This window comes from Rhincodon typus, chromosome 25 (assembly GCF_021869965.1).
Source record: "Rhincodon typus isolate 14 chromosome 25, sRhiTyp1.1, whole genome shotgun sequence".
NCBI classification, from domain to species: Eukaryota; Metazoa; Chordata; class Chondrichthyes; order Orectolobiformes; family Rhincodontidae; genus Rhincodon; species Rhincodon typus.
Window position 1 is genome coordinate 11498894 of NC_063356.1, and position 17945 is coordinate 11516838.

Genomic DNA, 17945 nt, shown 5'->3' on the forward strand with positions numbered 1-17945 from the left:
TCTTAAAATTATAAGTTCACTTTTTGCATCAAGTTACATGCTTTCATCAGTTGTTGTCAGTAAATTATTATTCTTCATATTTCATAACCTTTGTTCGGATGTTTGTGACTCCCACTGTTCCTTTCATTTTTCTTATTCTATTATTCTTTTTGCTTGTACATTAACTCTGAACTTGTTATTCACCATTACGATTCTCTGGGCTACATATTCTTGAATGTTCTTTTCTGTGTGCCTTTTTGTCCAGGTGTAAATCTTTCTCGAAATATACTCACTGTCTAAACTTTCGTTGCAGATTTTGGGGCAGGATTTTCCTGCATGCTTCTAAATAAACATCAGATTCCCAATGAGGCAGGTCGTAGAACATAGAACAGTACAGTGCAGGAACAGACCCTTCGCTCCACCATGTCTGTGCTGACCATAATGCCATTCTAAACTAATCCTATCTGCCTGTACATAGTTCGTATCCCTCTATTCCCTGTTTGTTCATGTGACTGTCTAAATGCGTCTTAAATTTTGCCAATTTGTCTGCTTCTACCACCTCCCTGGCAGCGTGTTGCAGGCACCCACCACCCTCTGTGTAAAAAACTTTTCTCGCACATCTCTCTTAAAACTTTTTCCCTCTCACCTTAAGCCTATGCCTCTTGTATTTAACATTTCCACCCTGGGAAAAAGATTCCGACAATCCCAACCTATCCATGCTTTTCATAATTTCATATACTTCAATCAGGTCACCCCCTCAGCCTCCAATGCTCTATTGAAAACAATTCAAGTTTGTTCAACCTCCCCTTATAGCTAATACACTCCAATCCAGGTAAATCTCTTTTGCACCCTCTCCAAAGCCTCCACATCTATCCTACAGTGTGGTGACCAGAACTACACACAACATTTATACAACTGCAGCATGACTTATCAACTTTTATACTCAATGCCCAACTGATGAATGTAAGCATGCCATATGCCTTCTTCACCACCTTATTCACTGTGTTGCCACTTTTAGGAAGCTATGGATTTGGACCTCAAAGCCCTCTGTATATCAATGCTTCTAAGGGTATTGTATCAACTGTATACTTTTCTCTTGCATTTGACCTCCCAAAAATGCATCACCTTACACTTGTCTGGATTAATCTCCATCTGCCATTTCTCCACCCAACTTTCCAAATGATCTGTATCCCGCTGTATCCTTTGATAACCTTCTTCACTATGCATAACTCCACCAATTTTCATGTCACCTACAAACTTACTAATCAGACCACCCACATTTTTATCAAAGTCATTTATATATGACAAACAACAGAGACCCCATCTGATGATACTATGGCTTTCAGAGGTGTATTTTGTCCTTTTTCTTTGCAAAGAGAGGTTGAGACAGAGACGTTAAGCAGTCTGCTCTAAGCCAATAGCTTGTGGTCAAGCTTGTGAGGCCTTGGGTTTTTTTTAAAAGTTGGAGCAATAGAAGCAGCCTGAATGGGTGGGGTCAAGCTCCCACAGAACCGGGATTTTTAGTTTTAGTGTTCAGTAGCTGTTGGGTTGTGAATGCTGCTACATCTCTCTCTCTCTCTCTCTCTCTGCTACAGCTAAAAGCTTGGGTTCTCTTTCTGCTGCTCGAATTGCATGTGAGACAATCACTATTACTGAATTTGCCTCTCCCAAGGACGTGCTTATGGCATGTTACTACATTGAAACAGTTAATGAATAGTTTATTATTTTAGTAAGTATTTCGATGGAATTACAGTTAAGCCTGTTCTTTTATTTTTATTTTGGTGCATTTTAACTGTAGTGTATGAATGAAGTGTGATTTGACCATTGCCTGGCACTGGCCTTTAAAATAAGGAAAAAGTTAGGGTCTAGGCTATCTCCTTGACATGTTTTTTCACAGGTTTGGTTTGGCCTATAACACTCAGTACTGATTCTTGTGGAACACAACCGGTCACATACCTAAAGTCAGAAAAACATCCCTCCACAACAACCCTCTGTCTCCTATGACCAAGCCAATTTTGTATCCAATTTACCAACTTAGCATGGATCCCATGCAACCTAATCTTCTGGACCCGCCTACCATGAGGAACCATGTCAAATGCTTTAGTAAAGTCTATGTAGTCAACATCTACTGCCCTACCCTCATCAATCATCTTTGTCACTTCCTCAAAAAACTCAAACAAATTTGTAAGACAAGACCTCTTCCGCACAAAGCCATGCTGACTATTCCTAATAAGTCCATTCTTTTCCAAATGAAAGTAAATCCTGGCCCTAAGAATCTTCTCCAATAATTTCCCTTCTACTGATGTAAGGCTCAACGACTTATAAATTCCTGGATAATCCTTGTTGCCCTTCTTGAAAAAAGGAACAACATTGGCTATTACCCGGTCTTCTGGGACCTTGCCTATGGCAAAGAAGATACAAAAATTTCTGTCAAGGCCCGAGCAATCTCTTGCCTTGCCTCCCTTAGTATTCTGTGATAGATCTCATCAGGCTCTAGTGACTTATCTACTTTAATGTTTTTCAAGACACCCATCACTCCTCCTTCGTAATATCACATGCTCTAGATCAGATGCACACATGGGATAGGAAACAGTTACTCATCTATAACGTTCCTTGATTTGGCAAGGTGATGTCCAAGGGAAGAGCCTCATCAGCCTGTTAAGGGCGGTAGGTAGATTCTTGATGTTGGATATCAACAACATCAGGAGAATTCCATTCAAAATGAGTGATGGAAAGGCAGGGAGGGAAGGACTCTAAACTTATTGAAAGAACTGATCATCTACTCTACCACTAGGTGGGTTGCCTCCAAGTAGCTGTACTTCACTGCCTGTGAGGACCTGCGAATCAACTTCCAACAACAGGCCTTAATAAGTGCTCCATTGGCTACTTATCACTTACAAGTGATTAGCCCAATGCTTCCTCCCGCTCTGACTCATCCACCAACTCCCGACTTTGGACAATAGCCTAGAATGGGATACAGCAGGGGAACCGGTGGTGGGGCAGGTCAGCAGAGTGAGGCCCAGCAGCCTTTCCCACCATTGACAGGAACACAAGATCCCGTGACTGAAACCTTGGGATTAATCTTTCCGTCCAGAACAAATGGTTATTGTATATGCTGCAGCCAGAGGCTTCGTCAAGGATATGCTGACAAAATTGAATGTGATTCTTGTGGGGGAAGTTTTTGTGTGCAGCACAAACAGCGGTACAGATTCATTCAAAGGGCAGAATGGCCTGTTGCTGTGACATAGGTAATACTTTGAAATGGAAACTGCTGAAATGGACAGTAGATCAAATCAGCATCTGAGAGATGACTCCAGATTAGATTTAAGTGATGAGATTCCAGATTCATTTGTAAAATCATACTCTCTTCCCCCTCACCTTGATGTCACATGAAAATAGTCATTTATTTCCGGAGCCCTCATTTCATTCTTACTGTTCACAGATTCCACCATGACCTACCACTGGATTATAAGCAAAATAGCAAACATGATTAATGCTTTTGGTTCCCTAAACTTTGTGACTCAGGCCAATGAACCTTCATACCCTCTCCAAAAATATTCTGTCAAGATCAACTAGTTTCATCAGGACAGGAAGTAACCTTGGAGCATCCTGTTCCATGTGGTTAGCAGCGCATGTCCATCACAGAGTTTTCCTTTAGTTCATTCAGTTTTCCCACCCCTGCACTGTTTTCCCCAATTCTGCAGTTACAGTCATAGAGTCATAGAGATATACAGCACGGAAATAGACCCTTTGGCCCAACTAGTCAATGCCAACTAGATACCCCAAATATATTTAGTCTCATCTGCCAGCATTTGGCACATAGATCTCTAAACCCTTACTATTCATATACCCATCCAGATGCCTTTTAAATGATGTAATTGTATTAGCCTCCACCACTTCCTCTGGCAGCTCATTCCACACACACACCACCTGCTGCATAAAAATGCTGCCCCTTAAGTCCCTTTTAAATCTTTCCCCTCTCATCTTAAACCTAAGGCCTCTAGTTTTGGACACAAGCACTCTGGGAAAAGATCTTGGCTATTCACCTTATCCATGCTCCTCATGATTTTATAAACCTCTATAAGGTCACTCCCAAGCCTCCAATGCTCCAGGGAAAATAGCCCCAGTCTATTCAGCCTCTCCCTATAGCTCAAACCTTCCAACCCTGGCAATAACCTTAAAAATCTTTTCTGAATCCTTTCAAGTTTCACAACATCCTTCCTACAGGAGGGAGACCAGATTGAATGCAATATGCCAAAAGTAGCCTAACCAATGTCCTGTATAGCCGCAACATGACCTCCCAACTCCTATACTCAATGCACTGACCAATAAAGGCAAGCGTACCAAACACCTTCTTCACTATCCTATCTATCTGTGACTCCACTTTCAAGGAAATATGAACCTGTGCTCCAATGTATCTTTGTTCAGCAACACTCCCCAGGACCTTACCATTAAGTGTATAAATCCTGCCCTGATTTGCCTTTCAAAATGCAGCACCTCACATTTATCTAAATTAAACTCCATCTGTCCTCCTCAGTCCATTGGCCCATCTGACCAAGATCCCATTGTACTCTGAGGTAACCTTCTTTGCTGTCCACTACACCTCCAATTTTGGTGTCATCTGCAAACTTACTAACCATACCTCCTGTGTTCACATCCAAATCATCGACATGAATGACAAAAAGCAGTGGACCCAGCACCGATCCTTGTGGCACACCGCTGGTCACAGACCTCCAGTCTGAAAAGCAACCTTCCACCAGCACCCTCTGTCTTCTACCTTCAACCAGTCTTGTATCCAAATAGCTAGTTCTCCCTCTATTCCGTGTGATATAACCTTGCTAACCAGTCTACTATGAGGAACCTTGTTGAATGCCTTACTGAAGTCCATAGAGATCACATCCATCGCTCTGCCCTCCTCACTCCTCTTTGTTACTTGTTCAAAAAACTCAATCAAGTTAGTGAGACATGACTTCCCACACACAAAGCCATGTTGACTATCCCTAATCAGTCCTTTCCTTTCTAAATACATGTAAATCCTGTCCCTTGGGATTCCCTCCAACAACTTGCCCACCAACGATATCAGGCTCACTGGTCTATAGTTCCCTGGCTTTTCCTTACCACCTCTCTTAAATAGTGGCACCACGTTATCCAACCTCCAGTCTTCTGGCACCTCACCTGTGGCTATCGATGATACAAATATCTCAGCAAGGGACCCAGCAATCACTTCCCTAGCTTCCCACAGAGTTCTAGGGTACATCTTTGCTTGTAAACTGTTAACTCTCTAACTTTGTCTAACCCTGATCAACCTTAAGCATTGACTCTTTTGGTTGTTCCACATGCCACCTGTCCCGTTGACTATTTGGAGCTCTTGTCATTTCCAGCATCTGTCGTATTTTGGCGCATTTAACCACTGAGCCACAGGACTCAGCGCTGCCCCCACATGGGGAGGACTTGCAATTCAATCAGACAAGCATAACATTCATTTCCACTGCAAGCATCCCAGATCTTTTGTCTCCAACTGAGAAAAAAGCCATAAATTTCCCAGTCTGTTTACTTTCTCCATCCTCGTTACAGCTTCCCCATTCAATAAACTACTCTAATTTGCAACCCATTAAATACACCATTTTACGGGAAAGGCAACCTTTGTAAGAAAGAGCTACAGACTGAACACTTCAGCCATTGTATGAATCAAGAGAGTAGAGAAGCTGGAAGCATTTGTGGGAAACAGGAGACGACGGATGCTTCAGACTATTTGATCGTGACAGCTGCATGTTGAGAAAATAGGAGACAACAAACTGTTGAAGTATTTATCAACATAAAACCACTTGCAAACTACTCTTTCCCAATAGGATTAACTCCTTCCCCAGACCACACAAAATTGGCGATTCTTTGTGGAAAAACTAGCTGTTCAAAATAAATGCCATTTTCAGAAACCCATCCCCACTGATTATTTTGTAGGTTAATGCTGATTTTATGTGAGGACAACAGCTGGATAAGTTATCTTTACATGGCATCTTTAATGTGGCAAAAGATTCAAAAGTCACTTCACGGGACCGTTTTCGATCAAAATTCGAAGCAGGATCTCGAGCTGCAGTGGTAGTGTCCCTACCTCCAGGCCAGAGGGTTCAGGTTCAATGCCCTCTTCAGGATGTGATAGCCATGCAGGCATGAGTTAAAACATGTTCAAAACACATTGATTTAAAACAAAACGAAATTTGACACAGAGCTATATTTTGATTTTGATTTGGTTTATTGTTGTCACATGTACTTAAGTACTGTGAAAAGTTTTGTTTTGCAAGCAGTACAGGCAGATCATAGCAAGCAAGGACATACAGATCATAGGGTGCTTAGACAGAGCAAGGCATACAATGTTATGACTGTGCATGAGGTGTACAAAAGCAAGGTCAACATTAGATTGGACATTAGAGATGTCCATTCAGCAGTTTGAAAGCAGCAGGGAAGAAGCTGTTCTTTAATCTGTTGGTGCATGTGTTCAAGCTTCTGTATCTACTGCCTAATGGAAGAGATTGGAAGAGAACATTAGTGGCGTGGGAGGGATCTTTGATGATGTTGGCAGCTTTTCCGGGGCAACAAGAGGTGTAAATGGAGTCCATGGATGGAAAGTTGGCTTCCATGATGGTCTGGGCTGAGCACACAACTTTCTGTAGTTTCTCACAAACCTAGGCAGAGCAGTTGCTATACCAAGCCATTATGCAACCAGATATAAGGATTTAGCAGGTGGATCACTGAAAGCTTGGTCCAAGAGACAGGTTTCATAGAACACCTTAAAGAAGGAAACAGAAATAAAGAGGCAGAGAAGGTTAGGGAGGGAATTTCAAAGTTGTGGATCTTGGCAGCTGAGCCAAGCTGGCTGTGGCAGAGCGATACAAATCAGTGGAGGTCAATAGACCAGAACTGGGACCAGTGCTAAAGGTGCGTTGTTGAGCTAGACAACAGGAACAGGGAGGCGGAAGGCCATAGAGGGATTGGGAATTTTAGAAGGGGACATTTCAGGCTCAGATGAGAATTCTCTTTGAAATCACAGCACAGTATCAATGTGGACAGCACAATAAAACCTCAGATTCAATCCCAAGTGGATTTCATTGCAAATAATGAAACTTCTTGATAGGCCTAAATGACTGTGATCTGATATTCAAAGTTCAGGTGACTGATTTACAACAACATTTCCTCTAAGCAATTTGGGTGCTTAAGTGTGTGGCCGCCCAGAACATATTGCACTGGGAACAAACATGCCACAAACTAATGACTGCACAGCAATGTTAAAGAGACTCTACAGTGCAGCAAACAGGTCATGCACAGCAGAAAGATGCCAGGAGGCTAATTTCAATCCTGTAGTGTCTCCACACAAGGAGCTGCCTGGAAATTGCTCCCAACTTCAATACCAGAACTTCAAGAGAGTGAGATGCAGAGGTGAGTGTAGCAGCCATCTTTAAAGAGAAGGTGCTGGGGAAACTGAAAGGTCTAAAGGTGGATAAATCACTCAGACTAGATGGGCTACACGCCAGACTTCTGAAGGAGATAGCTGAGGAGATTGTGGAGGCATTGATGATGATCTTTCAGGAATCCCTGGAGTCAAACAGTGTCCCACAGAATTGGAAAATGGCTAATGTAACACTCCTGTTTAAGAAGGAGGGAGACAGAAGACAGGAAATTATAGGCCGGTTAGCCTGACCTCATTCATTGGCAAGATTTTAGAGTATTATTAAGAATAAGATTGCAGAGTACTTGAAAGTACGTGAAAAAGTAACCAGTCAGCACAGCTTTGCCAAGGGGAGGTCACACCTGACAAATCTGTTAGAAATCTTTGAAGAGATTATGAATAAATTAGACAAATTAGTGCCAGTGGATGTGATTGATTTGGATTCCCAGAAGGCCTTTGACAGGATGCCACACAGAAGGAGGTTGTTAAATAATGCCCATAGTGTTAGGAGCAAGGAACTGGCATGGAAAGAGGATTGACTGACTGGCAGAAAGCAGAGATTGGAGATAAAGAGGTATTTTTCAGGATGGCAGCTGGTGACTAGTAGAGTTCGACAAGGAACAGTGTTGGACTCACCATTATTCAAGCTATACAATAATGATCTGGATGAAGGAACTGGGCATTATTGCTAAAGTTGCAGATGACACAAAAATAGGTTCTGAGGAAGGATCAGAAGACCCGAATCGTTAACTCTGTTTTTTCCTTCACAGATGCTGCCAGACCTGCTGAGCTTTTCCAGCAGCTTTGTTTTTGTTCAGTGGCATTATTGTCAAGGATTCACAATATAGCAGAGTGGTGGATGTGATCTACATGGACTTCAGTAAGGTGTTCGACAAGGTTCCTCATGATAGACTGGTTAGCAAGGTTAGATCACATGGAATACAGGGAGAACTAGCCATTTGGATGCAGAACTGGCTTGAAGGTAGAAGACAGAGGGTGGTGGTGGAAGGTTGTTTCTCAGACTGGAGGTCTGTGACCAACAGGGATGGGTACTGGTTCCACTGTTTTTCATCATTCATATAAATTATTTGAATGTGAACACAAGAGGTATGGTTAGTAAGTTTGCAGATGACACCAAAATTGGAGGTGTAATGGACAGCAAAGAAGGTTACCTCAGAGTACAATGGGACCTTGGTCAGATGGGCCAATGGACCATGGAGTGGCAGATGGAGTTTAATTTAGATAAATATGAGGTGCTGCATTTTGAAAAGGCAAATCAGGGCAGGATTTATACACTTAATGGTAAGGTCCTGGGGAGTGTTGCTGAACAAAGAGACCTTGGAGTGCAGGTTCATATTTCCTTGAAAGTGAAGTCACAGATAGATAGGATAGTGAAGTAAGCATTTGGTACACTTGCGTTTTTGGTCAGTACATTGAGTATAGGAGTTAGGAGTTCATGTTGCAGCTGTATAGGACATTGGTTTGGCCACTATTGGCATACTGTGTTCAATTCTGGTCTCCCTGCTATAGAAAGGATGTTGTGAAACTTGAAAGGGTTCAGAAAAGATTTACAAGGATGTTACCAGGGTTGGATGGTTTGTGCTGTAGGGAGAGGCTGAATAGACTGGGGCTATTTTCCCCAGATTGTCAGAGTTAAGGGGTGACCTTATACTGGTTTATAAAATCATGAGGGGCATGGATAGGATAAATTGACAAGGTCTTTTCCCCAGGGTGGGGGAGTCCAAAACTAGAGGCCTTAGGTTTAAGGTGAACGGAGAAAGATTTAAAAGGGACCTAAGGAGTAATTTTTTCACGCAGATGCTGGTGCGTGTATGGAATGAACTGCCAGAGGAATTGGTGGAAGCTGGTAAATTACAACATTTAAAAGGCATCTGGATTGGTGTATGAATAGGAAGGGTTTGGAGGGATATGAAGGCAATTGGGACGAGATTAATTTAGGACATCTGGTCGGCATGGATGAGTTGGACTGAAAGGTCTGTTTCGATGCTGTACAGCACTATGACTCTATGACTGCTAGCATGACCAAAATCATTGAATGTCACTTTCATAGTATTATTGGAGCTCCTGAACTAGAAATAGTTCTTTGTGTATACAAGTTTGCAAATTGTAACAAAGGGCAACTGTCTCTCAATTTTGACCTCAGCACTTGACAAACTTGGAGAGAAACTATGAGTGACTGCAGTTGATATAATAGTGGCGAGGAAATGGCCTAGTTGTATTATCACTGGACTGTTAATCCAGACACCCAGATAACATTCTGGGGACCCAGTTTCGAATCCTGCCATAGCAGATGGTGGAATTTGAATCTAATAAATATCTGGAATTAAGGGTCTAATGATGACCGTGAATCCATTGTTGATTGTTGGAAAAACCCATCTGGCTCACTAATGTCTTTCATGGAAGGAAACTGCCATCCTTACCTGGTCCAGCCTTACATGTGACTCCAGACCCACAGCAATGTGGTTGACCCTTAACTGCCCTCTGGGCAATTAGGGATGGGCAATAAATGCTGCGTAGCCAGCAACACCCTCATCCAGTGAATGAATTTAAAAAAAAGATTTTCCAAAGATGAATGGCCTGATAATCTTGGTTTCACATCAGATTGCTAGTTACTTTCAGGATGTTGTACGCTTCGAGATTGAAAGGACGATCGCACCAATCACTCTCTCCAAGTATGGAACACTGAGCTTAGGTTGGAGTTAGGGTTTCAACATTGTACTTCCCAATTGACCAAACCAGAACTAGCCATTGATTGCAGCTCCTTGCTGAGTACATAGGAGCTTTACAAAGTTTTACCCCATGGATTCAGGAAAGAATGCTCCAGAAAGAATAAAGAGAGGCTTTGCTGCTAGGTTTCTGAATGGAAGATTGAGACATAACATGGGCATATAAAAAATCCAAGAATAGATCATGAGCTTTGACAAGTAACAGGTAAAATCACCCTAGTCCCACTCTCTCATTAGGGAGAGAGATGACTGCTGGTGAGTTTAACATGAGGGTCACCACACCTAAGGTGAGGGGCAAGGTTGAGAAGGCAAAACCTTCATGGTTACCTCAGCCACAGTGGGAATTGAACCTCGGCTGTTAGCATATCTGCATTATAAACCAGCCATTCAGCAAACTGAGCTAACCGACAAAAGTACTTTGACAAGTAGGGTCAGGTCATCTCCAGAAACTCTCTCAAGAGTGTGTTCAGCCAGTGTCATTTAGAACATTGTAAGTGAAGCTTTCAAGGGGAATGGATAACATGTGACATGTGAGATCTATCACTTGCTTTGAATCAGACAGTTGTAAGCTAAAGCTCCTATTGAGAAGTCAGGGTAAATGGATAACGTGCAGGTTGGCAAATTTTAACTTGTGGAGTGCCACGGGGCTCAATGCTGGGGCTGCAACAATGTACAATCTACATTAATGTGTTACGTGAAGGGGCCAACTGTATTGTAGTCAAAACTGCAGATTCTACAAAGGTATTTAGGAAAGTAAGTTGTGAGGATGATAAAATGAGTCTGTAAAGAGATAGATAGGTCAAGTCAGTGGCAAAGAATTGGCAGATGGTGTATAGTGTAAAAAATGTGTGGTTGTCCTCTAGCAGGAAGAATCAAAAAGCAGTATGCTATTTAGATAGAGAATGACTGCAGTATGCTGCACTAAGAGAAATCTCAGTGTCCTTTACATGATTCACAAAAAATTAACATGCGTGCATTGAGGAACGATGAAGCAACTAGTCAGTAAATAGGAAAAATAATAGGATGTTGGGCTTTGTTACAAATGGGTGGAGTATAAACATGGTGAAATCCAGTTACAGTTGTACAGGATATTGGTGAGACTGCATCTGGAATATTGTGTGCTATTTTGGCCTCCTCACTGAAGAGAGGATATATTTGTTTGGAAGCAGTTCAAAGAGGCTCTCCAGGCTGATCTTGTGGATGAAGGGATTATCTCATGATGAACAGTTAAACAGGTTGGGTCTCATTGGAGTTTAGAAGAATGAGGGGTGCTTTATTAAAACAGATAATGTTCTGAGGGCTGTCTTGTTTAAAGATAAAGAGTCTCCCACTTAAGACAGACATGAGGAGAAATTATTTCTCTCATAGGTCATTCATCTTTGGAATTCTCTTCCACTGAGAACGATGGAGGCTTCAGCATATTGAATAGATTCAAGGCAGAGTAAGACAACATTTTAATTGACACGGGAGTCAAAGGTTATGAGGAGCAGGTGACAAAATGCCTCTAAGGCCACAATCAAATCAGTTATGGCCTTATTGAATGGTGGAACAGACTCAATGGGCTGAATGGTCTGCTCCTGCTTCTATTTCTTATGGTCTTCAGAGTCCTGTTCTTCTTTGGCAGTCTCTCAGGGTCAAGAATGATTTCCTTCCACTCCAGGGCATGAGGGCTCTACAGTAGATGAATAGTCCTATCCTGGAGCCTCGGACTCTGCCCCAGGTGAGGCAGGTGGTATTTGAGCAGGTGGGTGGGTGGGGACGCTCTGGATTCTGCCCAGTTTTTCTGCTGTTTGCACTTGGTCTCCATGCGCCCTACTCAGTGACATTCAGCGTGGATGACACACCTTCATGGATGACTCTTCTCCAGTTTGTGTGTTCAAGGGCACACGATTCCTACATGTCAATGGGGATGATGCATTTGTTTTAGGGAGGTATTCAGGATGTCCTTGCAGCACTTCCTCTGTCCTCCTAGGGATTGCTTCCCATTCAAATATGATTAATTAAATAAACCTTGTCTGGTTCACCCATGGCCTTCAGGGAAGGAAATACATCCCCGGCAAAAAAGTGGACTTTACTAGCTTCAAAATCTCCCCACCCCCCGCAAAAAAACCTTCCTGGACCTCTCTGTCTCCATCTCTGGTGACCACCTCGAAACTGATGACTATTTCAAGCCCACCGACTCCCACAGCTATCGAGACTACACCTCCTCTCACCTACCTTCCTGCAAGAATGCGATCCCCTACTCCCAATTCCTCTGCCTCCGCCGCATCTGCTCCCAAGATCAGGCATTCCTCTCCCAAACATCCCAGATGTCCTCGTATTTCCAGGACCGCAACATCCCCCCTTCAGTGGTTGAAAACGCTCTCGACCACATCCCTTGCGTTTCCCGCATCTCAATCCTCACACCCACCTCCCCGCAACAAAAACAAAGACAGAATCGCCTTTGTCCTCACGTATCATCCCACTAACCTCTGGGCTCAACGCATAATTCTCCGCCACTTCCACCACCTGCAATCTGACCCCACAACCAAGAATATATTTCCCTCCTCACCCCTATCTGCCTTCCGGAGGGACCACTCTCTCCGCGACTCCCTTGTTTGGTCCACACTCCCCACTAGTCCCACCACCCCCGGCACCTTTCCCTGCAACCCAGGAAGTGCTACATCTGTCCCTATACCTCCCCCTTCACCTCCATCCCAGGCCCCAAAAAAACATTCCACATCAGATGGATGTTCACCTGCACATCCGCTGATGTGGTCTATTGTATCTGCTGCTCCCGATGTGGCCTCCTCTACAACAGTGAGACCAAGCAGAGGCTCAGAGACCACTTTGTAGAGCACCTGCGCTCGGTTCGCAACAAATGACAACATCTTCCTGTCGCGAACCACTTCAACTCCCCCTCCCACTCCCTGGACGACATGTCTGTCCTGGGCCTCCTCCAGTGTCACAACGATGCTACCCGGAAACTGGAGGAGCGGCACCTCATATTCCGCCTCGGGAACATACAACCCAGTGTCTCAATGTGGACTTTACGAGCTTCAAAATCTCCCCACCCCGTTCTCATTCCATGACCAATCCTCCCTTTCATCCCCACCTCCTTGACCTGTCCGTCTTCTCTCCCACCTATCCACTCCTCCCGTCTCACTGCCCAACCCCCACCACTCCCTACCTGCACTCATCTATCACCACCCCACCTACCTTCCTCAGCCCCACCCCTCCTCTCTATTTATTTCAGTGCCCCTTACCCTTCCCCCATTTCTGAAGAAGGGTCTCGACTTGAAACCTCAACATTCCTGCTCCTCTGATGCTGCCTGGCCTGCTGTGTTCCTCCAGCTCCACACTGTGTTACCTACATCTGATTTGTCCTTTGTCTGATGTCTAATTCACAGCAATGTGATTGACTCTTAACTTCTCTTTGAAATGCCCTGTTTCTCAAGGACAGTAAGGAACAAGTAGAAATTGCTGGTCTCACCTGTGGAATCCACATCCAGTGAATGGATAAATGTAAATAAAGGCCCACAGTCTTGTGTGTGCATCTTATGTGTACTATTTACAAGATGCAATGCAGAGGTTCGCCAAAGATCCTCAGACAGCACCTTCCAAACCCACCACCACTTCCACCTAGAAAGACAAAGGCAGCAGATACATGGGAATACCACCACCTTCAAGTTTCCCTCCAAGCCACTCATTATCCTGACTTGGAAATATCTTGCCATTCCTTCAGTGTCGCTGGGTCAAAATCCTGGAATTGCGTCCCTAATGGACTACCGCAGTTCAAAAAGGCAGCTCACCACCACCTTCTCAAGGGCGACTGGGAACGGGCAATAAATGCTGGCCAGCTAGCGAAGCCTACATCCCACAAATGATTACAGTAAAAGGTAGCAATTTCCTGTAAAATTCCATTCTAACTGTATTTTCCTCCAGACAAGTATTATTCTTAGTATCCCTTTCAAGACACTAATGGATTTTTTAAAAAACTAACGAATATATTGCTGTAGGATTTTGTCAGGGCCATGTCCCAGGCCCAACTAGCTTCAGCCTCAATGGCCTTCACTCCAACATAGGTCAAAAATTATATTTGCTGATGACAACACAGTGATCAGTGGCATTTGCAAAGAAGTCCTCAGATATTGAAGTAGTTTACATCCATAAGCAGCAAGAACTGAACAGTATCAAGGCATGGGCTAGTACGTGCCAAGTGACATTTGTGCAACAAAAGTATCAGTCAATGAATGTCCCCAGCAGCAGATTATCAAACCATCTCACCCTGACATTCATGGCTGAATCCAAAACCATCGACATGCTTCGGGTTACCATTGAGTGGAAACATAACCAGCCCACCCACATAAATACTGTGGTAATCACAGCAGGTTAGAGGTTAAGTATTCTATAGTGAGTAACTCATCTCCTGACTTCCCAAAGCCTTTCCACCGTTTACAAAGTACAGATCCACTACTGTGGTAAGATATTCTTCATTTGCCTTGATGAGTACTAGAACAACAACGACAACTTCAGCATAGGCACAGCATGTTTGCACTATGCAACATGATGAACTGCAGAAACTTTCCAAAGTTTATTCAAGAGCACCTCACAAATCCATGACCCCTACCTTGCAGAAGAAAACGAAGGAGAACAGCAGTGTGGTGGACAATCACGGTCTCTGAGTCTTCCTCCATGTCATACAACCTCTTGATTTGGAATAATACTGCCAACCCATCACTGTCTCTGGGTCAAAATCCTGGAAGTGCCCAACAGCAGGCTGGAGGTGCACTCATCACAAGGATTGTAGCAGTTGAAGAAAGCATCTTCTTACCATCACCTTGTTAAGGGCATTTTTGGTACTAAATGCTGGCCTTGCCAGTTGCCCTCACATCACATGAATGATTAAAAAATGAAAAGTAATTTGGATGCAAGCCAAGTGTAGTCACTAATGTTTTGTCAGAGCTTATCATTGATCATGAAAGTTAATGATAGATCTAAATAAGTATTTACATTTGAACAGTCAGCCAGCTGGATGAGAACTTTAATAAGGAGAAATTGTTTGCACAGGTCAAATCAGTTTTCACAGTTATAAATTATACTGCCAATTAGGGCATGATCGATTGAGGAGGGAATAATTAAATTCTGCCGTTGGTATATTGAATGGTTATCCAAATTTCCTTTATTTTAGCAGTCAGGAAATGTGGGTGTCATTGGCTGGGCCAGCATTTATTGGCCACTCCTAAATGGCCTTGAGAAGGTAGTCGTGAGCTGCCTTCTTGACCAGTTGCAGTTCATTTGCTGCAGGAACCTCAAAAAAAGAAAATCAAAAGCATCACATTGTTTTCAGCCACATTTTTGATGTGAGACCAACCTTTGTTCAGACTAAGCATTGACAGAGTGAGCAGTGGATCCATTATACACTCAAGTTTGGGGTCATCGTCAATCGTTCACAGGCAGCAGTTCACTCGGTCTCATCATCAGAGGTTTCTTTATGACTGATGTTCCATATGCATTTTTATCTTGATAGATAGCAGTGAACAGAGTCACATGGAGATGCTGGATGATTAAATGTGATTCTCAGGAAACTCTTCCCTTTCCTTGAGAAATACATTGGCCAAAACACTTGCTTATGCAATTGTATTTTTTCTACAATGCAGCAACTGTAAAGAGTTCAGCTGTAACCCGCCTAGAATCATATGTAGTTCCAGCATAACCTCCCAGCGCTGCTTGCTGTACCTTGGCTAATAAAGGCAAGTATTTCATATGCCATTTGATTACCTTACCTGATCACCTATCTGATCAGCGTGCATGTAGCCTCCAAGATCCATGCAGCTAAGAAAGAACATTGTTGATCACCCACCTTCAGGGATCTGTGAACATGCCCCTGCAAGATCCTTCTGTTCCTCTATACTACTCAGCATTCCACTAAACGTTGTGTATGCCTTTGTATTGTTAGAATTCTGCAAATGCATTACCTCACGTTTCCCCAAATTGAACATCATTTGCCACTGTTCTGCCCACCTAACCAGTCCATCAATGTCTTGCTGTAGTCTATTGTGTAGCCAAATTATTGTATCATTTGTAAACTTCTGTTTCATCACACTTACATTCAATTCCAAATCATTGGCACATACCATAATAAACAAGGTTCATAGTGTTGAACTCTGCAGAACCACCTTCCATCTCCACAGTAAAACACTTACCCGTCAAAAAATTATCCACCGAACATTACCTTCTGCTTCCTGTCTGTGAGTCAATTTTGATCACTACCCCTCTGCCAATGCTAATTTTTGTTGATCATTAGTATAATATTCAGTGACGTTGAATTAATGTACAATGGAAATGTGATTTTCCCGACTCTCAACGTCAAAGAAATAGAGAATTCAGTGTGATCAGAAACAGATCATTGTCCTATTTAGACAATCGTACAAAGTTAAAATTACACCAACCCTCTCCAATGACTCATTCATTGAAACACTTAGACATACACAGAATATCCGGAAATCTCAACAGTATATCAAGTGATTGAAGTGCGTTGGGCACCAGTAAAAAAGCTGAATGTTGGCAGGCCGGTCTCATTGAATGGCAGAGCAGCATTGATGGGCTCAATGACCTACTTCTGCTCCCTTATCTCATGGTCTATGCCAATGGATCATTTCATAGAAATCTCGACATTGGTGTGGAAATCCTCCTACATCGCATCTTACAGACCACAAAATGCAAGCGGCAGCAAAAAAAATTGTCCTGCTGTGTTTGATGCATAGGAATTAAGGTTATAAAAGGACACAAAATGCTGTATTTTACGTCATAATGATTACAAAGATGCCATGGAAAAGCTGACAGACTGAAGCAGAACTGTTTCTCATTTCAGAAAATTAATTCAGTGGCATTTCTGGAAACCCATTTTCCCCTAAAACAGTCTTCCACAATTTGCAGGATTTAAAAATAAATTCAGATGTTCCATTTTAACGCAAAACAAATTCAATACAAGTGTTTGGTGAAAATGATCTGGTGTGCTTCGGAAACAAAAGGAGTCAGACAGAAAGACCATGAGATCAGGAGAGGGAAATCGGATTGTTGTTATGAGCCCATGTCAGTGTACAGTCACACTTTTAATTTCTGACCTTTCAATATTTTAAAAGTTGCAGTTGGCAAAATTCTCACTAAATTGCACCCATTTGTGGCAATTTTCCAAATATTTGGTTTCCATGAGGATTAATCTACTTAAAATTGGCAGGAAAAGGACTGGATTTTAACTTCATGACATACTGTTATAGGAGCAGTCAGCGATGTTTGGAGGAACCTGAAGGTTTCAGTGGTGTGTTTGTTAAGAGCTTTTTTAAACTCAGGTACTGTTTAGCGTCTGACGTATAGATTTACCAAGCAATTATAGCTAGTGGTCAATAGTGACTGAGGAGGAAACTGCGCTTAAAACTGACAGATTGGATAAGCTGTCCATGTTTAAAGTTGATATGGCTCCACGACTGGATGAGATGCATCCGTAGATATCGAGGGAAGTGAAAATAGAAATTTCAGATGGACTCACAGTTACCTCTCAATCTTTCCTAGATTTGTGGGTGTTGCTGGAGGATTGCAGAATTGCAAAATATTACGACCTTGTTCAGAAACAGATGTAAAAATTGGCCCAGCAATTACAGACCTGTCAGTTTAACTTGCGAGTAAAAACCGAAAGAACTGTGGATGCTGTAAATCGGGAACAAAAACTAAAGTTGCTGGAAAAGCTCAGCAGGTCTGGCAGCATCTGTGAAGAAAGAAACAGAGTTAACGTTTTGGGT